The sequence below is a fragment of the Amphiura filiformis genome, chromosome 12, assembly GCF_039555335.1.
Source record: "Amphiura filiformis chromosome 12, Afil_fr2py, whole genome shotgun sequence".
Lineage (NCBI taxonomy): Eukaryota > Metazoa > Echinodermata > Ophiuroidea > Amphilepidida > Amphiuridae > Amphiura > Amphiura filiformis.
Window position 1 is genome coordinate 15456711 of NC_092639.1, and position 24844 is coordinate 15481554.

The 24844-nt window shown below is 37.1% G+C and overlaps 1 long non-coding RNA gene across 1 annotated transcript; it reads right to left on the bottom strand.

Annotated features, from left to right (window-relative positions):
- Positions 1-1256: 1256 nt before the first annotated feature.
- LOC140165848 (uncharacterized) lies at positions 1257-22744 on the bottom strand. The gene is made up of 3 exons (XR_011860775.1): positions 21950-22744; positions 9351-9425; positions 1257-2691 (listed from the first exon to the last, which is right to left on the bottom strand). It is a non-coding gene; the product is annotated as an uncharacterized lncRNA (long non-coding RNA).
- Positions 22745-24844: the final 2100 nt, after the last annotated feature.

Sequence of the window (24844 nt, forward strand, 5' to 3'; positions counted from 1 at the left end):
CAAAGAAACAAATTTGTTTTTTGTTTTTGGTTGATTTGCATGGCGCTTTCAACTACTGAGGTTATTTGCGCCAGTACTCACTCCTTTGTCAAGTTGCACCTGTATATCTCCATTCAGTCACAATACGTAATTTTCTGCTTCACTGCATCTTAGTTATTTCTATCTTCTTCATGCCTAGCTCGTTGTATATCTCTTGCTGTATATGCTCGTACGATGAATCCAAATTTGTTTCTCTGTCGACGTGGTAAAAACCAAACGGTGTCTCTTCATAGCCACACCAGGCCGAGGAAGGGCTAAAACGTGGTCAAAATACTTCGCATGATCCTCCGATCCGCTAGCTTGACTTCCTCGCATCCAAGCCTGTTCGCCAGAGCCCAAGTTTGCGTTATCCATCCGACACCACGTGGAGGTTTGGGTTGGGTTGCCCGCGAGCAAATACTATGCCAGCTCTGCGGGCCTTGCCGGACAACAAATTTGGTTACAAAAATCGTTATTCAGTATCGAGTTCCCGGGCGCCGCTCAAAAATCACAATAGGGTCATGATTTGTGAAAATGCACCCTGTCACCACTACTGGCTTATTGAGGTTCGTTCATACCGAGACGAATATACCTCGTCTCAGGTTCATTACTAGTACGTACGCCGCAATTGCTTTGCGGTGCGGTGAGTTGGCGATATATCGATTACGTTTTGCCGCAACTTAAACGCAACTTGTGAAAATTGCAACTTGTTGCATTTCCAAGTTAAAATGTATTTAACTTTATTGCGATATCGCAATGCAGTAGTTTGCAGTACGATGCAGTGCGGCAACACACCGCGCGGCAAAGCAATATTGCGGCATAGTATGAACGGACTTTATGCATGTTAAGGCTTAAAATCTTATAAATATTAATCGTGTAAAATGTATGTTTAATCTTCTGTCAATCTTTACCAGATTACATTATATACACGCTCTGTGTACTATGCCTATTATTTTTCTATGTGGAGCGTTAAGGTCCGTTCATACTACCACCGCATTTGCAATGCGTTGCTTTGCGATGCGGTGCGTTGCCGCACTGCTTCGGACTGCAAACTACTGCATTGCGATATCGCAATAAAGTTAAATACATTTTAACTTGGAATGCGACGAGTTGCGGTAAAAAGTAATCGATATATCGGGCATCGCAAAGCAACGCATCGCAAATGCGGTGGTAGTATGAACGGACCTTAAAAATGAAGAATGGAGTATTAAGGGTAGTCTGCGCCCTTAATTCATCAATTACACCAGAATTTTTTAATACAGTTCAAAATCCGATTATTTCGATTATTTAGAGAATAGAGGTATTGTTTTTAGCCGCTGTCGTACATCTATCGTCTCATATAACACGGGCGACATCATTATTTTAAATAAAACAATGCTCAGGCCAACGACAGCGGCTAAAAACAACAAGCCTACCTTTATTCTCAAACTTCACTTCAAATAAAAATATTAATCATAAATATACTATAATTTCAATCAAATTAAATCATTTTACAAGGAATTACCTCTGGCTTAGAATCGACCAGTCCCGTTATTGTTATGCGCCTTCGATTGTTTCAAATAACGAGTATACGTGTATAACGTCGACTCGCACTCGCTGAGCCGTGTTACCGGTATATCGTGTCATATCACCAATAAGATTGCAGGAAGTTTCTCAAGTGTTTAAGAATGCCCTATAATATAATATATTATTAATTCAAGTAAATATTTATACCATGAACCTTGACCACGGTAATTATTTCAGTTAAATCATCAACAGAATCTGATCCAAATTAATGGAAACGCTACATGTCCAAAGTCGGCACAGTTCCGTTTACTTATCTTCGTCAACATGGTCAAGTCAAGGGTCGCCCTGACCTTCTCCTCGACAGCCCTTCAGTGTTGTCGACTCCTCGACACCCCTTCATTGTTGTCGACTCCTCGACACCCTTTCATTGTTGTCGACTTCTCGATAGCCCTTCATTGTTGTCGACTCCTCTCAACACCCTTTCATTGTTGTCGACTCCTCGACACCCTTTCATTGTTGTCGAATCCTCGACAGCCTTTCATTATCGTCGACTTCTCGACATCCCTTCAGAGTTGTCGACTCCTCGACACCCTTACATTTTGTCGACTCCTCGACACTCGCTCGACAGCCTTTCATTATTGTCGACTTCTCGACATCCCTTCAGAGTTGTCGACTCCTCGACACCCTTTCATTGTTGTCAACTCCTCGACACTCTCTCGACAGCCCTTCAGTGTTGTCGACTCCTCGACAGACCTTCACTGTTGTAGAGAAACTTATTCCATTACGCTTTTTTAATTCAAAGTATACTACTTGCAATTTGTGGCATTGTCTGGGGCTCTAACTGTTCATATTCGTTCGCATTAGAACACGGAGGAATGGGTGAATATGGCGACAATGCTGATGATGGTAAAAATGTCTGCAAGCGGATGTGAGTAAAACCCTGGCGTGTTGTAGCATCATCATATGTCGGTGGGGCGCTATACATTCAGTGTAGCTTGGCGGGCCCGATGCATGAGCAGGTAATATGTGTGCCTAGTTTTAATAGCGATTATGCCCCCTTTGCTAACCAATCATTCAAAAAGCGAAGTACATTGAATATAGCACATGTTAATAATAAGAGCCCCGCAGACAAAAATAACACAGAAGTCCATGGGGTGAGCAGAATACCTGCAAAGACATGAAAAGAATATCGATATTATTAGACTTAGCAAAGCAAGAAATATGCCATGCAGTTTGTGATTAAGGTCCAGAATCAGCTTTAATATCATATCATAAATTGACCTCAAAGAATATCAAAAACTTTGGTGGCGACAATACACCTTCCTCAGAAAACGCGGAGTCAAGATTATACAAGGGTCAAATTTCAAAATTAATCAGATCAAATCTTGCTATAATAGTATAAACGACACCAAAGAATTGCTCTAATCATAACGTTTCTGAAAAGGATAGTTTGACCGATGCATATAGTTCTTGAGTTATAAGCAAAAAGGTCGAAGTTCGCAATGTGGGCTCCGTTCCACAGGGGTCAAACCTTAATGTCTCTAATTGTGTTAATTCAAATAATTATTAAGAAAACTGTTCTCTATTCGCAGGGGTTACATTTTTCAAAGCGGAGCGTTTATAATCGTTTAGTTAAGCTTAAAAATCACGCCGAAATTATGACGAACTTTAGGATCATTGACCATGTTGACTTCCAGTTCACTTCCGGTTTTGCGATGTCATTTTCGGCAATAACCGATTGTGTGTGGACAGGACACTGGCATAAGCTATATCTACCAAAAAACGTTGACAACGCAAAGAAATCAGCAAGTTTAAAAAAACCCACCTCGGCTCACTTTTTGAAACTTGGTCCCATTTGTAAAAGATACTGATTTAAACTTTATCATATTTATATAAATTAAAAACATTTCCAGAAGTGTTATGTATCTTTAATGTGCAATGTGCGATATTAATTTGTAAGCTTTCTGAAACGACCTGAAAGGTTATTATCTTGTTCTTGCATGGTAAACCAATATCCTATTGTGTTTTGTTTTATAATAATCATGATTAATGATTGAATTAAACGAATAACAAGTAGGCTTGTAATCTTGTTGGAAACGCTGTATTTCTGTTGAAATAAAATAAAAACAGTGATTTGGTGTTGGTGTTCAAAATGGGACCAAGTTTCAAAAAGTGAGCCGAGGTGGGTTTTTTAAACTTGCTGATTTCTTTACGTTGTCAACGTTTTTTTGGTAGATTTCTTTTCTTTTTATGAATGTAACCAATCAGCTCCAAGCTTGGAAAGTCATCAGGTTACGAAGTGCTCCATAAAACGAATAAAACGAAAAATAGATGTTTGAGATTGCTATTCTTGATTCATGACAATAAAAAATAAATTAAACAAAACTTTATCAGTCATTTATTTTTAAAACTTGCTCGTCACGCGTGACTGTAATGTTAATATACATTTTAATACACGTAAATATGTAAAGAAAATGTAAATATGAACGACACACACCCAATGTTGACAATGCCAGAGAGACACAGAGAGTAAGTCCGATTTAGCCCTACTTCAAGTCGGAACTGGTTAATGCGCATATATTTAAGCCTATACTACGGAAGCGTCTAAATGCCCCGACTAGGCAAGATAATCGTGTTTTAATGTTTGTGGTTCTTTGTAGCCCTGCGGGGCAATTTACTTGGCTATCCGAATTTCGCGGTTTGTGGTTCTTTGTATAGACCTTCAGGGCAACCTAGTTGGATATTCCTATTAAGCGGCGGTTGTCGGCGATCTTTCGTGGTTTGTTGTTTTCAGCAAGCCCTGCCTTCTATCGGGAGCTAATTTATAGTTTAAGCTTGTTGGATATCCAAATTTCGCGGTTTGTGGTTCTTTGTAGCCCTGCGGGGTAATCTAGTTGCATATCCAACTTTCGCGATTTGTGGTTCTTTATAGCCCTGCGGGCAATCTAGTTGGATATCAATATTGAGCGGCAGTTGTTGTTGATCTTTCGCGGTTTGTGGTCTTAATTTGTTGGATATCCATATTTCACGGCTTGTGGTTCTTTATAATCGATAGGCCTAGCCTGCGTGCAATCTAGTTGGATATCCAAATTTCGCGGTTTGTGGTTCTTTGTAGCCCTGCGGGGCAATCTAGTTGGATATCCCTATTAAGCGGCTGTTATCGGCGATCTTTTGTGGTTTGTGGTTATAATTTACCTCATCAAGCCCTGCCCTCTATCGGGAGCTAATTTATAGTTTAAGCTTGTTGGATATCCATATTTCGTGGTTTGTGGTTCTTTGAAGCCCTGTGGGGCAATAGTTGCATATCCACATTTCGCGGTTTGTGGTTCTTTATAGCCCTACGGGCCAATCTAGTTGGATATCAATATTGAGCGGCAGTTATTGGCGATCTTTCGCGGTTTGTGGTCTTAATTTGTTGGATATCCATATTTCGCGGTTTGTGATTCTTTATAATCGATAGGCCTACGGGCAATCTGGATGGATATCCAAATTTCGCAGTTTGTGGTTCTTTATAGCCCTGCGGGGCTATCTAGTTGGATATCAATATTGAGCGACAGTTGTTGGCGATCTTTCGCGGTTTGTGGTCTTAATTTGTTGGATATCCATATTTCGCGGTTTGTGGTTCTTTATAATCGATAGGCCTACGGGCAATCTGGATGGATATCCAAATTTCGCGGTTTGTGGTTATTTGTAGCCCTGCGGGGCAATCTAGTTGGATATCCCTATTAAAAAGGCGGTTGTCGGCGATCTTTCGCGGTTTGTGATTTGAATTTCCCTCATCAAGCCCTGGCCTCTATCGGGAGCTAATTTATAATGTAAGCTTGTTGGATATATCCATATTTCGTGGTGTGTGATTCTTTGTAGCCCTGCGGGGCAATGTAGTTGGATATCCACATTTCGCGGTTTGTGGTTCTTTATAGCTCTGTGGGGAAATCTAGTTGGATATCAATATTTAGCGGCAGTTGTTGGCGATCTTTTGCGGTTTGTGATTTTAATTTGTGACAATTTATAATATTTATTCCAAATATAATTTCAGTCTGAGCTGTGAACAGAGCCACTGATAAATTGTTTGTTTGAAAAAAAAAAAAAATATCACCATAACAATGGGTGTTCAAAATGGTGCTATTCTTGATTTATGACAATAAATTGGTTAATAAAACATTGAAAAAAAAGGTGGTGGGAAGTTTCGAACTTGAGCAAAAAGTCATAAATGGATTAGAAGTCCATGGCCTTAACCGCTTCACCACGATATAACGACGTGTAAAAGTGGAGTATTTATTAATATGAATGTATGCTGTGGCCCGGAAAGAATAAAAGAATTGTGAAAAACTTTTGGCGAATGGGATCCAAAATTTGTATGGAGGGTATCCAGGAAAATGCTAGGGTATATTTGGAAGTGAATCTCAAAAGGTAGTGCGACAGTGACAGCCATGTATGGCTGTAGCAGTGTCGAAAGATTCTGGATATCAGTATGATTAGCTATGATTTGCCACTAATTTTGGCTATAAAATACCGCGTGAAATGAAGCAAGAATGTTTGTTTATTATCAAACAATCGGATTGACTGTAAGATTGGTGTAACATTTTGAATTAATGAGTTATTAAAATATTACACTTTGGACAGTAAATAAGATTTAGCATGGTTTTAGATATATTTTGTACCCAGCGAAAAATATCATAGAACAATAGCGTTTTGTTTCGTGTAAATATAGTCCCGCGGTGCATCTGTTTATTCTTCTTTATCAGTCGTTTTTTTAAAACTTGCTGGTCATGCTACCGCATGACTCTAATATACTTACAGTGACGATTACGATATCATTAAAATTGCAGCATTTTTTAACATTTTGGTTGAAAAAATGCTAGGGGCGTTAATTTAGATGGATGAGGTTGGGTGGCGATTAAATTAATGGAGGCATAAGATCAGATCATAAAAGCCATAATTTCAATTTGAACTTTTGACCTCTCCTACTACCCTAGTTGCAATTGGCTATTAAACTGCTGAAATAAGGGCACCATGCGGTTATCCAGAGCGGTTATCGCCGGAGCCATGGGGCTTCGGCAGTATTGTGGTACTGATATATACCACTGATGTCACACCACACGTTTCGCACTTTTTCTCCTTCATTGACACCACCCGGGTCACACTTTTGTTTTCGAGATATTTAATGTAGAAAAACACAAAATATGAATATTGATCTGAGTCTTTTCAAGGAAATTATTGACCCGATTTTTATGCCCGGGGGGGGGGGAGGGGCACTCAACTTTGGAAGCGACGGTATGTGCCTGTCAATAGGCCCCTCTTTTGAAGTCGACTATACCCGATGACCCCCTGTTTTTAAAAGCCATACCCGATGACCCCCCCTTTTTTTTAGTTGCGGCTACCCAATGACCCCCCCTTTTTTTGGTTGCGGCTAACCAATGACCCCCTATTTTTCTAGATTTTCTAGAATAGCAACATCAAAATGCAACAAAAAAATGCCGAAATTTTCAAATTTTGCTCCAGTTTTTCAAAATTATGCCGAAATTTTCAAAATTTTGCTCCATTTTTTCAAAATTTTCTACCCGATGACCCTCTTTTTGAAATCTTATACTCAATGACCCCCTTTTTTCAAAATCTTATACCCAATGACCCCCTTTTTTATTTTGTTTGTACCCAATGACCCCCTTTTTTTAAATAACGCTTTGTACCCGATATAGGCTCCTACTTCGCGACTCCGGTAGGCACATACCCGTCACTTCTAAAGTTGAGTGCCCCCCGGGGTTTTATGAGGCCTCAGAGTGTCACCCTGGTGGAGTAACTTTTTCTCTTTCATTTGACACCAATCGGGTGTCATACCTTCTTGGCATTTTAAGGTATGAAAAGGACCCAAAATAGAATATCGAGGAGTGTCACCCCCGATTTGACACCACTTAACCACTTAAGGGGGCCATACCTTCTTGGCATTTGGAGATATGAAAAGGACCCATATGAATATTGACCCGGGTCTTAAAATGAGTGTCATCTCCTGGTGGGGAAATATTGTTATTATATCCTTCACGTTTTACTCTTTCATTTGGCACCACTCGGGGCATTTCGAGATATGAAAAGAACCCAAAATAAGAATATTGACCCGGGTCTTAGTGGTGAGTATGACGTGCCGAGTGGTGTCACATTAAAGAGCAAAACTTTTTCTGTTTAATGTGACACCACCCGGGGACACCACTCGTGAGGTCATACCTTCTTGGCATTTCAGACCAAAAAGTTGCTGAGTAAAGTAAGGAAGTAAGTTAGACTAATATAGGCTGAGACCATTTCATGGTTCAGCAAAACTCTATGCACCAAAGCGATAATACTAACAAAATCCGCATATAGGAAGAAGAATATTTTACAAAATTATGCTTGGATAGTTGTGCCTCAATTTGGCAAGCCACCAACTCGTATATCACATTATGCATTCCTGTACATACGAGCTATGAATTATAGTTTAGAGAACATGGGTATGTAATAAAAGAACTAAAAACTTATTCATAATGGGGACATTAGTGCATACGGTTCAAAAGGAACTTCAGAATCAGGGACAACTTTTTGTTGAAAATTGACACTGGTTCACAGTGTTCACGTTATAGACCTGGGGCAATTCACATCAACATGGGCGAATGAAGAGCAAACATAAAATATTAATGCTTTTCGGAAGATAGTTGTTAGGGACCGTTCAATATATTTACGCCAGGAGGAGTGGGAGGTTTAAGGGGGGGGTATCATTTTCTTCGGAAGGGGGTCCCAAATATACTGGAGGGGGGGGGGGGCATACATTTTTGGAAAGAAAAATAGGGGGGGGGGAGTCATACATTGTTTGATGACCAAAATGTAGGGAGTCACAAGATGACCACAGATATAGTGTGTTTATTTTATTTACAAAAAGACTTGTTTCAATACAATTTTAGCCTGTTTAGGGGGTAAGATGTATCGGTGGTAGGTGGGGGGGTCATAAAATTGTTGTTGCTGAAATAGGGGGTCGCAATTTCATTGACACCGACCTTTTGTAAATTTGGGACCCCTCTGAAGAAAATGATAGCCCCTAAAGGGTAATCCAAATTTTGTTGGGGATCTTGAGAGGAAATCTGAATTTATTACTTATCCATGATTAGGGGAATGTTTAGGGACAGTTTTATAAGGAGAAAAGGGGAAAAGCAAAGGTGGGGCGGGGGGAATCCGAAACTTTTGATCGGACGCGAGAGGGGAAAGCGAAATATTTTGTCAATTTGTCATAATTTTGAAAAGAAATTATTAAAAATGTATGGTAAAAATGATAGGATCGCAAATGCGATAGTGTGTAAGAGAAGATTTCTAGCTATATAAAACCCTAACCCTAAAGCTAACCCTAACCCTGACCCTAACCCTCAATATAGGCAAAAATAGGACCCAGGTCCCTTGAATGAGTTTCGTGTCTCTCATATACCTGTGGGCTCCTTGCAATTTTTGCATGGTCATCAAGTTTTGGGTAGAGCCTCGAACTGGCAACAATCAGTTATACAACAGTTATGTTACTTACAGGAAAGTTACATAATCCTTCCTATCATGTCTGTTGTCAGTTTGAGGCTCTACCCAACATGGCAGAACCATGTAAGGGGTGAATAAGGGTGATAAGGGGCTTATGTATTCGGAATCCCATCTGCTAGCTGCACATCTCTGGAGTAAAATAGTAAAATCAATACCCCTCCGTGCCGTAATGTTCAACAACAAAAAGAACGTTATCCCTGACGACAAGCAGGGGTTATTTACAGGTTAAGGGGTGAACTTGCCCCTGGCCCCAGCTTTTCGTCGGGATTGTGTACCGATGTACTTACCAGTCCTCCTCGTAAGTCCGTCAGGTTGGAAATCATTACGTTGCGTTGTCCCATTCGTGACCGTGCTGTTTCCCTCTATAAAGAAATGTCAAAAACAAGAAGAGTCCTTTAAAAAAAGGACAACGTTCCGCTAATGGCCTACTGGTATTGAAAATAAATAAATCTTCTCTTTCTTGACGCATGGCAGTAAATTTCAATCATTTTGTAATATAATTTACATTACTCCAGTCCATCCAGTACTATACAAGAACACGTTGATGCAAAGCATCAGTGGAGGGCGCTAACTAAGGGGCTGTGCAATAATTATGACCCCGGGGGGAGGTAAAATTTCCAAACGGCTCACCAAAAATCACTTGCCCCCCCTCTCGGCCCGCCAAAAATTCTTTGCCCCCCCCTCTCTCGGCCCGCCAAAAATTCTTTGCCCCCCCCTTGAACATGCCAAATTTTTGGGATTCCAAATTGCAAACCTTAAATGGTCTAGATGTATGTTGCGAGCGCAGCGAGCAGGAAAATTTGCATATTTAAGCGTTTCCGTATACTGTTTTCTTAAGCCTTTTTAGAGCGTTTTATTAAAAAGGCGCCCCATGAATTTCTTGCCCCCCCAATTTTACCCTCCCCCAAGGCTCATAAGTATTGCACAGCCCCTAACTATATATATTATATATACAGGTAGTAGTATTTCTAATAGATAGCAATAATTGGATAAAGCTTGTAGTCGCCTGCTCCGCAGCCGACTGATGATGATGATGAGTATTTTCAAAATCACATGAAATATTTTGTTTCATTTGCTGCTAGTGTGTGCAGCATTAGTTGTGGAGAGTTACTGATTTTTATTCCGAGAAATGAAACTATTGGAACCAGTGATTGGCTCAGTTTTCTAAGCAGTTTAAAAATTGTTGGTTTCTTTTTACATTTGCTCATGTAAAACTATGCACACATGGTATAACACGCATTTTGCACTCACAATTGAGCCCAGTTTTTAACTTGCTCTCCTATTAAATTGACAAAAGACAGGTGAACAGATTCTCACCTTTCAGGTTTGCAAATGTATTTAAATGTATGCTATCTATGTCAACAATAGCCCAACAACTTCCCAACAAATGGTCTATGAGTGCAATATCTATAATAGCCATAGTGATAGAAAGGCATCTATCTAATCATGTGCAAAATGTTCACATTTTAATTGCAACTATCACATTGTCCTTATGCAAGTTATGTTATAAATATGATATCATTATTTTGTACAAGATATTAGATCTTCAGTCAGTATTGCATTTTGTAAATAATACATTAAAATTAATAAACAGCAAAATTATTTCACTTGGTACCTATCTAGCTATGGGTAAATATATAGGTCATGAGAACTACTGGAGAGCTTTATGGGTGTTTTTAACTTGAGTATGTTCAATGTATTACTGCCTTCACTTCAAAATAACTTGACACATACAGCAAGTTTTATCACTAGCTGATAGACACAAGTTTGTTATACATTGTACTAGTAAGTTACAATTATTACGCCCAGTGCATCGCCGGCAAAGACGGTTTACTCCTGCAGTATTATGTTTCAACACCTGAAGTAGTTCGATAAAATCAGCCAAATTATACCCATTTTAATCGTTTCACACAAGCAGAAATGATTCATTGTGTACTTATGTAGTGTTTTTCAATGCATTAATACATTTATTCAACAACATTTCAAAGAAACCAGCAGTTTTAAACAAGTTAGAAAACTGAGCCAATCACTGGCTCCAATAGTTTCATTTCTTGGATGCAAGGTCAGCAACTCTTCACAACTAACACTGCACACACACAGTACACTTTTTCAAATAGCTAATAACATATACATCTCTGTGCAAGAAACTGAGTAATATTTTAGATAGACTCTTCACTGATCTAGGGTGTTATGATTCCTAACTTTTCAAATGCTAGAAATATTTTAAGGTACTGTTCAGGAGGGTAGGGTGTAAGTGAACCAACAGTTCCTGCGGAACAATAAACGAATGGTTTATGAATTCGACAGAAACAACAAACAAAATGGCGCCAACACAATTTTTACCAAACAAGAATACAAAATGGGCTATTCCAGAAAATAAGTACACATCCCCTTTAGAGGAGTGTACTTTAAAATAAAAGAAATGTCTGCATGGATTTCCAAGTTTGCTTTCTGAAAACGACCGGAATTCCAGTTGCCAATATTACTGGAAAAAGCTTGGAAATGCAATTAAATCAATGATAAATCACGGAATTTATTCCCCCAGAGTGGCCCACCAAATGTTTTTCAATTTTCAGCCCCCCAATGCTAAATTTCCAAACAATGTGACATCATCCTCTGTTATGTCTGCAGCACGACCCCGACATATATAATTATGAATTATGGTAAAACGCCATAAATGTCGCAACACTGAAATTCATTATTTGTGGGACCGTTAGGAATATTAGAATGTATAATGGTTGGTATACATTCATATAATTTATACTTCTACATTCTGTTTTCCCCTTCACATAAAAAATGACACGCAACATAGCACGGAGATGGCAGAAGGAAGTGCAATGAAAATGTTAGAAAAATGTAGGTATAAATGCAATATTGCATATTGTAGGTACAATGTAGGTTTGTATGTATAAATAATCTTGAAGTCCGTGGAAATCTATGTTCTACTTTATTTATGTTTATATTTATATTTACCATGTTTACATATACATGTAATTTGTTGGCTTGAAGATTCACCGCATCTAAAAACTCATTGGGTCAAGATTCGCCTTATGATTTTGTCCAGTAAAGTATATAGTCGCATTTTCACCAACGAAATGATGATCTCTTGAGGAGGGTAGGGTCAAGATTCCCTTTGACTCCTGCATAACGTTTCGTCCATTTTACTCCCCCTTCCTGCCAAAAGATGTAACTGACTCGTGTATGGGGGAAGTTAAGTCCTTTTTATAGGGTGTATCAAAATAAAGTATACAGTTCGAAAAATGCCACTAGATTAAAAAGTATGAGGGATTTGGTCAAAATAATTTGGTTGATAGCTGAATCAAACTCTTCGTAAAAAGTAAAAAATATTATTTTCCCCATCGGGGTGACACTACTACTATTTCATAAGACCTGGGTCAATATTCATATTTGATGACCCCCGAGTAGTGTCAAATTAAAGAGAACAAAGTAAAGAATATAAAAAATAATAATTTCCCCACCAGGGGTAACACTCCTCATAAAACCTGGGTCAATATTCATATTTTAAGTCGTCTTCATATCTCGAAATGCCAAGAAGGTATGACCCCCGAGTGGTGTTAAATTAGCTAGAACAAAGTAAAGCATATTTATATAAAAAAATTTCCCCACCAGGGGTAACACCTCATAAGACCTGGGTCAATATTCATATTTTGGTCCTTTTCATATCTCGAAATGCCAAGAAGATATGACCCCCGAGTGGTATCAAATGACAGAGAAACAGTATTATAATAAAAATAATTTCCCCACCGGGAGTGACAATCCTCATGGTCAATATTCCTATTTTGGGTGTATATCTCGAAATCCCAAGAAGGTATGACATCCCGGTATAGCATTCATATCTACATACTAACAAAGTATGATGTTTTGCATAACTTTTATTTTGCATACAGAAACACCGCGCGATGTGTGTTGTAAGGGTGCATACCACCAAATTAATGTCCCTCATCATTTATTAGACATTAGGATAATCATCCCTGAAAACAGAAACATGTATCAGTCATGCAGCGTACACTTTAATAAGTGTGAAACATGTGTTTAAACCTGAGGTATACTACTCTCAGGTTTGATCAAGAACACTAATTTATGCAGGATACACCCCATGCAGCCTACGCCTATACGGTAGGTCTGACCAAACACGGAGAAGCTGAAGGTCACTCTGCTCACTCTGTTATTTATCTTCTATCTGACCAGCATGCAAATCCCTCAGAATTTAGACAACCGCAGGTCAAGGCCGTGTAGGCCCTATGTGTTGTTCGGTATCGGTCGCTTTAGGGGCAGAATGGATCCATACGGTCACTGTTCTAATATTCTCTACTTTCAAAGAATAATTTATATTATATGTAGCCTAATACTCATAGGATTGTGGAGACAGATACAGATATTGCTAATTCATTTGTTACATACACAGTCCGCTATATTTTGCCTTTTAAAATATAAGTTACCAATCATTGTGATATGCGCCCTTATTCACAAACAGGAACTGCACGGGGTTTCCCAGCAAAACTTGTATTTTTTCATAGTGACCGTAAAGTATGATATTTTGCATATGCAAAACTACATATTTTGCCGAAGTATGTAGTTTTGCATATGCAAAACTACATACTTTTGGAAAGTATGTAATTTTGCATATGCAAAACTACATACTTTTGGAAAGTATGTAATTTTGCATATGCAAAATATCATATTTTGCAAAGGTATGTGGTTTTGCACGCAGTGACAGTGACAATATGCTGAAGTCCCATGGTTCAGCTATGGTGCGGTAATCGCTCTAGTTAATATTTATTCATAATATTTATTTGAGCAAACACCTTTTGCTGTTATTCTGATGATACCGTGTTTAACTATTAAAGTTCTAAATAAGGGACGCACCATTAGACTTCAAGGGGGGGGGTCACTGAAATGTCAGTGTAGTAACTGGGTTCCTTGCCCCTATAATATACATAACTTTTGTTACCAGTGTGTTATTAGTTTTTGAGAAAAGTGCAAAAATAGTCACAAATTTATCGAAGGGTGTAGTACCCCCTTAATATAAACTAGCCAGGGGTGGGCATTGGATGCATTTTCAATTAGCAAATGCTTTGAGCATGTTTTAAACAGATAAATTGAGTAGGGTAAAGTACACTGATCAATATGCTTTTTGTTTGAAGCAAATCGGACATAATGTATACGGTTTCCATAATATATCAAATTATATTTTCTTTGTATCTTATTGTTTTTATCAATAATCAATATAGTTAATGAGCTGAAAGGACTGTAAAGGCTCATTAATATGTAATTTTTGCCAGTGTTTTGCTAAAAATCAATCCATACATGTTCATGGTACTTTTATTTTGCATACTTTTGCCCTGAAACTTGGTCAAAGTGTTTCTAATATGTTCTAATGTATTATATAGTGAAGCCGCCCCTTATTTGCATATTTACATATGAATGAGCTAATTTGCATAAATGCTAATTAATTATGCAAATTAGGGCGGCTAGCTCATTAATTATGCATACATTATCTGGAAGTCATTATAGGAACACTTTGTCCAAGTTTGAAATCAATATTCTATATATTAAATAAAAATGTTATGAACATTTATGCATTGAATTTTAGCAACATATTGGCAAAAATTACATATTAATGAACACTTTCAAGTCATATTAGCTCATTAACTGTATTGATTATCGATAAAAACAATACAATACAAAGAAATTTAAAATATATGTATTATGAAAACCGTAAGTCCGATAAAGCTTCAAACAAAAGGCATACTGATCAGTGTTCTCTGCCCTACTCATTAAAATATGTTTAAAACATGAATAGAGGACTTCCAAAATGCCTCCAATACCACCCTAACACAAAATAATAACCATACGGGTAAGCTCCCCCGGATATACGGCTGTTTGAATCCCACTTCTGCCAAATTTCCTTTGCTCTCATCTTCATTTTAGGTCGTGCGTCATGAATTGGGGTATAGGAAAAGGTGGCGGTGTTACATTTTTACATTTTTTTTCAGGACATTCTATACCAGATCTCAAGAATGGAGAGGGGTACTGAACTAGTTTTGGTCTCATTTTGTTTCTAATTTATCTAGCTAACATTTTGGAAAGTAACAACTTCACACTACATTTCCTTCTTGAGATATTGCAATTCAAACGAAGTAGTGTCAGGGGTGGCGGCGAATACGGTTGAGGCGAATACGGTTGAGGCATGTGTTAAAGTATAGGGAATATTGATTTGTAGTGCCTCTCGAATTTATTTTTTACTCTAACTTCGTAACCCAGCAAGGTATTGGGATGGATTATGTACTATTGTTTTGGTATTTATGTCTAGTAGGTAATGTGACCAATTTTACTCAAAGCTAGTTTAATTTGTTGTAAATGTGCTGCATTCTGTGTCATGGGTTCTAGGCTTTTCCTATACGTTACTGTACTAAGCATGCATTTATGCTCCGAAATGTTCTGAATGTCATATTTCTTGAATAAGTTACCCTACTTCTGTAAAAGTTATCGTTTCTTAGAAGGAAATTTGATGAGGAATTCAAATATGCCATTGGTTTTTGTGTAGGGCATGAAGGAAAAAGTTTTGATTGATAATATAATAAAAATCATAAAAATTTTTGTACGACTTTTGAACACCCTGTATCTCAGTTAGGCAACGTAACTCATCATTACAAGTTTGTTTGTTTTTGAAAGTCTACAATGTTATTAGCACATCTAAAAAGGTTTTAACAGACCAGGTGTTTATGTTAGTAAATAAGAGAGGAACAAAATTGTATACTTTTTGAACCAACATTTAACTTTTCCACCCTATATGACATTTGTGGCACCCTGTATATTGACCAAATGTTTGCATGTGTGTATTCCTGGTACTCTAAGCTTTACAGTGATTATATAATTTTATAGGGTTTTGATGAACAGAATATGAATTAGATCAGTTTAAGTACAAAAACATGTAATTAGTATGTAACGCATATTTTGTTGGCCCCCAATTCATAGCGCACGACCTTTATTACCTCTTGGTATTTGTTGTTTATAAATACACAAATAATTTATATAAAAAATTAAAAAGATAAGCTGGTTTTTTTGGCCAAAATGTATTGATTTTGAATGAAAATTCAGAACATTTTTCAAAATATGTTTGCAAAAAAAATCAATTTTTGCCAGATATTAGGGTCATTATTTAGCCTCCAGGAAAAAAAATCCCAACCGACCCTACTCTGTCCGCCCGTAAAACATTTTTTTTCGTCACCTCAACTACAATGAATCAACAACCAAGAAGTGACAAGTATTCTGCAATCGTTCCGGGTGACAACACACAATTATACAGTTTGTGTAAGTTTTTTTAGTTTTGTAATCAAAATAAGGCCTGTTGCATGTACTTTTTATCGGGGATAAAATATTGGATGCAGCATGTGTTCGTAATTTAATTCCCATTCATTTTCAGTCATGTTCAACTTCTAACGAATGTTGATAACGCAAAATTGATCATTTCCACCAGACATCGACATCACATATAATTGATTTTCCATCAATATTTGTTAAAAATGAATTGAACAAATATTCTACATGTCGTCGTATATTTGGAGTATACATGGCCCTTTAGTTTGAGTTTTGATGGACTTGGTCAAATAGTTACCAAAGACCTTAAGCCCGCTGTATACTTATTCGATGTAGAACATGTCTTCGTTTATATAATTCTGATCATTGATTATAAAATTTCCAGTCATGTTTAAATGTAAATTTTGTCTTTCAGTCAAGACGAATTCGTTAGAAAATATTTCAGATACAAATGAATTGCAATAGATTGAATAATAAATAGTTGAACGAATAATATACGTTGAATCACATCACACTGTGACGTTGAATATTTGGAGTGTATAGGTCTATGACCCTTCGTGACTCCAGACATTCGACAAAAACTGATTTTCCATCTATTTGTTAGATGATAAAAATGAATTGAACAAATATTCTACATGTCGTCGTATATTTGGAGTATACATGGCCCTTTAGTTTGAGTTTATAGTTACCAAAGACCTTAGCTTAGGCCCGCTGTATACTTATTCGATGTAGAACATATCTTCGTCATATAATTCCGATCATTGATTGATTATCTAGACTAAATTTCCAGTCATGGTTTACTTACAACGAATGTTTGATGACGTAAAATCAAATATATATAGTCCTTCCGTCAACAAACATTCGTAATAAGATACTTCAATTGGAATAGATTGTATACTTTATTGTTGAACGAATAATATACGTTGAATATTTGGAGTATGTATGGTCCTTCGTGTTATTCAATCAATTATACAATTTTTTTATTTGACGTTACATTATAATTTATCTCAACATGGTACAAATATTATGACATTGAGTTGTGTGTCTGTTTTTTTTGTTATATAAATGATTATTTAAAGGGGCATGATCAGATTTTTTATGTTTTTGTTATACCTCACGTCTGATTCCAATCATTGGCAGCTTTGAGCTGAGCTCAGCAAAAACGTGTTTCATAATCATGATAATGCCTCCCCCCAAAAAAAAAACCCCGATATAATTTTTAATAGTCCATGCTGTATCAAAATAATTGGTATACCCATCATTTTGATGTTTATTGAATACCGGTATCCCGTCTCTTCCAAATGCATCACTGGATCATAGACCCTGGAAATTTCCAGGGTCTATGATTGGATACTCTTGAAATTGCCAGAATCATAGGCTTAGGAACCGGGGGGCTTGAGGGGCTCAGCCCCCTCAATAATTTTGGTGCGGGGCTGGAATACCTTTCAGCCCCCCCCCCCAATAATCCTAGGTGAACTTAAAAAATTGTGATAAAATAGAGGGAAAAAGGGTCTTTGTGACCTATATTTTGAAACCCCCCTCGCGCACCACCCAGTCTCGCCCCACACAAATGTTTTCAAGTTTCAGCCCCCCCCCCCCATGTTGAAAATCTTCCTACGCCTATGAGAATGTATATAGTTTATAGCCAATTAATCTAATATTTTGGAACTTATGTTGAATTTTAATGTGTCAGGGTCAGTTAACAATCATATTGATACAGCTTGTATACACGAGGGCGGATGTGGCGGGGGAGGGAGGCTGCTGGAGGGGGCATGAACTTTTTTCGTTCATACGGAACATAATTTTATTTCACACCTAATATTATTTGGGGGATGAGGCTGTCGATCTAGTCACACACCTAAATGCATAACCACAGTGGTTACTTAAGGTGGCACTACACCCCTTAATAAATTTGACTATTTTTGCACCTTTCTCAAATAATAATAACACACTGGTAACAAGAAGTTATGTATATTTAGGGGCAAGGAATCCAGTTACTACACTGGAATTTCAGTGACTCAAGACAAGCGGTACGTTTAATATTTATGATAAGAAAAGAGGTATCCGCTAGCACTTGTCTTGACACTGAAATTCCAGTGAAGTAAATGGATTCCTTGCCCCTATAACTTTTGTTTTGTAATTACCAGTGTGTAATTATTTTTTGAGAAAAATGCAAAATTAGTCACAAATTTATTAGGGGGTGTAGTACCACATTAACTAGCCCTATTCAAACTGTATATGTATAAGCATGTCTATGGTATAACTTAAGGGGGTGCTACACCCCTGCCCAATTTTGTGCCTATTTTTGTATTTTGCTCAAAAATTATAGCGCATTGGTGACAAGTGAGATATTATATAGGGGCAAGGACTACAACTTCTGCACTGGAAATTAATTTACAACAGTTGAGGGAAAACCAATATTTGATCAACAAATCAATAACTACTTATACCTTGAGTTGCTGAATTTTCAGTGCAGTAGACTAGTTGTAGTCCTTGCCCCTATAATATTACCATATTACATATCTTACTTGTCACAAAATGCGCTATAATTTTTGAGAAAAATGCAAATAGGCGCAAAATTGGCCAGGGGTGTAGTACCCACTTAAGCCTACTATTAAATCTAAATGTGTCGCCGGATGTTATAAGTACTTATGATGACTCGTGCATTCAGTAATTTAGATCCTCACCACAAAGGAAACAAACATGAATACGTATAATTAATCATGCGATCGGCCTGTAGCCAAACTTACATTACTTTATCGTGTGTATATTATACAGCATATTAAAAACAACATTTCTTTAAAAAAAAATATGGAAACAAATCTTTGATTTTGCTATAGCGTCAATCCCGGAGGGACAGAGGGACGTGTCCCCCTCCTTTTTCAGCCACTTGACAATCTCGGCCAATTAATTGCCCCCACCACATTTCAAACCGGATTGGTGCTAAGGGGGCCTATAGCTGTTTTCGCCAGCCCATTCGGGGCTGGTACCTGTTTCAGGTTTGGGGTCAGTTTACTCAAGAGATTATATTTTAGTGGTATTGGAATGATTTTTTTTTTACTTTTTGTGGTTAAATTTTTTTTTAAATATTTTAATTCGATTTGTTAGGAAAAGTAAGTATGTTTTGCCGTTTCAACGAACGAAAACGAGTGAGTATTACCAAAGTTATGTTTGAACTTATTAATTATGACTTTAAAAGTTTAAAGGCCTAAATGTAACAATAATAGTTAATATATATAGCATCATATGGTCAGCAGAAGAAAATCTGACATCACCTATGATGTCATATCAGTGTCCTTGACCGGGGGTCCTTACTCCTTGACCACTGAACAGCGTGATATCATGTTGATAACAGATCTATAGAATCAAAATCTTCATCATATCCCCGGATCATATCACAGATTCTCAACATTCTGTGATCACATGGACCATATTGATGTGAAAGTAGTTATCTATCATATCCTGTGTCGTTTTATGGATAAAAATGACTCAAAATGTTATTGATGAAATGGTTGCTATCATAAACATCAGTTTTGTCTTTTCAACGGGAAAAATCCGATGCAAAATAAAGTTTTTAGGGCCTAGCTATAATATGGGCATAATTTATGCATATAGTATTGAACAATGTACCCCATTTGACATGCACTTATAGATAAATAAATTGTCTTACTTTATTAATTTAATAACTTCTTTATTATAAATAAAATGACACATAACTATTTGATTCATAAAATTACATTCAACAAAATGATTGAAGAGAAAACACACAAGGCACTAGGCAGACTGTTATAGAATGGAGTATGTAAGATGCCATGTCCATAGCTTCGCAGGAGTTTCCGACTAGCAATCAACATGATCAGCACATTCAGAAAACACAGTTTAAGAGTGAAGATTGTAGTGAGTAACCAGTCCTTTATACATGTGCTGGCCACTATCTATTATAATATAGTAGGCTTAAACTATACATTGCGAATTAATTAAGTTATTTTAAAATAAAATGTACATGTAAGTTAACTCAAACCGGCAGTGTATATATCGAAAGCAGTGAAATCGGACATTCCTAAGCGAAGATATTGAGTTCGTAAGTTCTGGTATTACAAAATTGGAAATTGAGATATCGTGGGTAAAAAGCTGAAAAGACAAAAAAACCAACGACAACAACAACAACAACAACAACAAAACAAACAGACCAGAACAATTTGGAGTACATGTAATGAATTAAAAGAGTTGACATGAGATTAGGAATTAATGTTTTCTGCTGTTTCAGTGTGCATGTTCTCATCGTTGATGGTTTGGTGGACTGTCATGTAGATGTAAGCGTGATCCTAAAAATGCCTTTCACATTGACCAAAACTAATTACAAGACCTCTTCTACATTGAGGCTGGCTTTCCCTTTTAAAGGGAATTTTTATTTAGCTGAAATTCTCACTTGTGAAGGACGTCATGAAAATCATAATCACAATTGCTTTCCCCCTTTTTTTCCCTCCGGGACAAATAGGCATATATACTTATTGCACAGCCCCTTCAAAACTTTGTTGAACATGTTATTCTTTGGAGTATCATGTTGTGATGAAGTTTTGAAAGGGTCAGCAGGTCTGGACCCAGGGTATGGACCTTTAAACTGAATGTTGGTGTTATCCTAGTCGCTTCAACTGTTTGCACTGTAGCTGCATGCTGTTGATACAATAAACAAGTGTAATGTTTGCTTGAAATTAAGGGGGTACTACACCCCCACCCCTGCCTAATTATTGCACATTGGTGACAAGTAAAATATGTATATTATATAGGGCAAGGACTACAACTACTGTACTGAAAATTCAGCAACTCAAAGCAAGTAGTTATTGATTTATTGATCAAATATTGGTTTTCCCTCATTTTTGACTGTAACTCCACAACTGTTGTCTGTGCTGAAACAAAATTTCCAGTGTAGTAGTTGTAGTTCTTGCCCCTATAATATACATATCTTACTTGTCCCCAATGCGCTATATTTTTTGAGAAAAATGCCAAAATGGGCACAAAATTGGGCAGGGGTGTAGTACCCCCTTAAGTTTCCTATAGTAATAGCTAGTAATAACATGTCTTGTATTTGTGTGTGTTTATACTTATGTCTTGCGTGCCACCATCAACATGGGGCACTGATCTAGACTTGTATATTTTTGTTTTCCTTTTTAATGAATAAAAGTGATGTAAGATTAGCAAATACTATTAATATGCTGCAGGTTAGAGCAAAAAGTACATAAGCATGATTGATATGTTCATGCAAACATGTATAATATAATATTAGCCCAGCGATATTAGCCTAGATATGTGAAGCTGAAGGAATGCAACCATGCATGCATTAACTAGTAAATTCCATGGTCTGTATAGATTCACCCAGCAGTTCAAAATATTATTTTGTAAATTGAATGGACTAAATCCTGGAACGTAGCAAAGTACTTTGCAACTTTTTATAGTTCCAGGATTAGATTTAGATTTACAAAATATTAATGTTTGTTCAATTTCGTTTTTAGATAATTTTCAGATAAATTGTTGTTAATATACTTACCATCATTGGCTTCCGTTCCTGTTACAAAAAGTAAATAAATGTGTAGAAAAATATGGATATGTGCACACCAAATTGTCACTGAGAATGATAACTGCGTATTCCAAACCATGGTTGTAACTAAATGTAGAAATAGTTAAATGTATGTTCTGACTTCAGAGCAGTCTGACTGTGTGGTGACTGCATCATCTCCAGCTTATTCAGAAATCAGTGACACACGGCATCAGCGAAAGTAAACGGTAAACAGCGAAACTAGATCCGTTGGGTCAATGGAACTCATGCATGGAACTAGAACAGGTGCCTATAAAACTGACTGAGCTGGGGGTTTATGTGGTTATGGTGGTATACACCTATGGTTTAGTGTTCCACATGGAGTCTGATTGGTCTACAAAACTTTTGTGCTGCAGCCTGTAGTGTCTTGCCTCTGAAATTAAATGCCTCTGCCACCGGAGCTCCATCATCGACTCTCCAACTGGATCAAATCAACTCTACTCACAATTATACCATTGACCTGGTTTGTGACCACTAGACAAAGTTCGGTACTTGGTCAAGGCAAACATCCTGGAAAATTGATATACACGCGAGTTCTAATCAGTTCACGTCTTTACCATGGTCACACAAAATGCCGGGACAAAATGTCAACACATATCAATGCGGGGGGGGGGGCGAAACCCCAAAATAACAGCAAACCAGGAACCAACAGTAGGCTAAACTTTATACCGTGCACTCGTGCAGTAAACTAGTTTCCCTGAAAGTGTAGGCCTACTTCTGCACAAAGCAGCACTGCGTATAATTGTGTGAATGACTTGTTGTATAAATAATATGATAATATGCCTTGAGAATTTCATGGCCTGTTTCTTGTATAGGGTTGGAGTTGATGACCTCATCAGTGACCTTACTCGCGTTGTTTAAGGTTATATACGGCATTGTTTACTACGGCGTATACATTCCCACTATAAATTCCCGGCAGGTTCGTTTTGCATATCGGCATACTGCATATTTGTAGAGTTTCTTAGTGGCGAGTTTTAAGCATCAAATTTGGCAGAGTTACACAGCTGACGGTAGAGTAATGTTTGCTTGTGTAGTTCGAGTGGAATGTATCTTGTTGATGAGGGAGTGTTTATGGGTGTGGTGTGGGATGGGGTGGGTGTGCATGCATATGCATCGATGCATGGATGATGGTTGTGATGTGTGGATGTTTACATCGTGACGAGGTAATCGTCATGTTTTTGGGCGAAAAATGCAAAGCATTTTTGGGCGAAAAATGCAAAGCATTTTTCGTCCTTATTGCGATGGGTTTTGGCATACTTATTTCCTCACAGCGTTGCAGAATAAAAATAAAATAATCGTGCTGTCTATGTAATCAGGAAACTACAGAGGCGATAGTGTACATTTAAATTTGTCATTACTACTTCATGTTGATATTCAAACAGTGCTATAAAGTTGTCTTACCAAGGAATGTGTTTGTATTAAAAGAAATAATTGTTTTACAACTTGGATGAACTAGAATTACTTTTATGCAAATCCGAAAATTGCAACAGATATTTTTCATTGCTTTAAGATTTAGGGTATTGCCAGATTGTACGTACAGTTGGGCTACATTAATAGCCTCATTATAGTTTTATTGATACTGGCAAAATACTTGCCTGTATGTGCTTGTTGTTCTGCTTTTAATACTTTAAGCACACAGTCAATTAATTTATGTCAACATGACCTTTTCATGAGCCTGTGTTTATATAACTGAATTCATTTATACAAACACAACCTTGAGTAAATTAAAGAGAGTACTTAAGGGATTTGGAATGGGCGTTTCGATAGTATTTTTTGTGGGACATGAGAGCACATCAGACATTATGGAATTGCATTCCTAATACGAAGAATGTCTTTCTGATATCAAATAATTTTCATTTTTTGAAAATCACAATGTAATAGGCCTACAAATGTTATGACAAATTTGATATTTTTCATATTTTTGATATATAACAGTCTTCGAAGTAAATTTTATAAATCTAATGACATATTCTTAAAGTGTATGTAGCTGCGAGGAAAAGCCGATCAATTGAAACATTTTGACCTTTCATATTGAAAATATGGATTTTTTTCCCAAAATTACCTAATTTTTTTTGTGTATTGGGAAAAGATCCATATCTTCAATACGAAAGGTCAAAATTTTCAATTGATCGTCGCTTTTTTTCATCCCACCTACATACACTTTAAGTAAAAATCATCATTTGCGAATTTCAAAAAATCAAAATTATTTTATATCAAAAGGAAATTCTTCGTATTCAGAATGCAATTCAACATGTCTGATGTGCTCTAATTTCCCACAATAAATACTGTCCGAACGTTCATACCTCATCCCTTAAATGGGGAAACTTAGGCAGGCGATAAAGAGAAAATATATTTACTTTACCACTTATGGATCCTGTCAATTGAGACTTAATGTCTGTTAAGTGAGGGCTGTTATTTGAACAGTTATGGGATTAGTTACGTTTATGAACATAGAGGATGTTACGCTTATGAACATGATTTTCAACATTGTTAAGGGGGTACTACACCCCAGTAGTTATAGTCATTGCCCCTATAATATACATATCTTACTTGTCCCCAATGCGCTATAATTTTTGAGAAAAATGCAAAAATGGGCACAAAATTGGGCAGGGGTGTAGTACCCCCTTAACAATATTGCTAGTATGTCAACAAATGAAAGTTCTGTAATTTGTTGAAATTCTTTAATACTAAATTATTTTGAATGTCATCAAATTGTAAATCTCTAGTCACATTTTCGATGTATTAACAACTAGCTATGTAGCAAAGACGTTAACTTCATGTACAAAACATTAACGCTCTTATTTTGTAAACATTGTATACCCATAGCTACATTAATCAACAATAAAT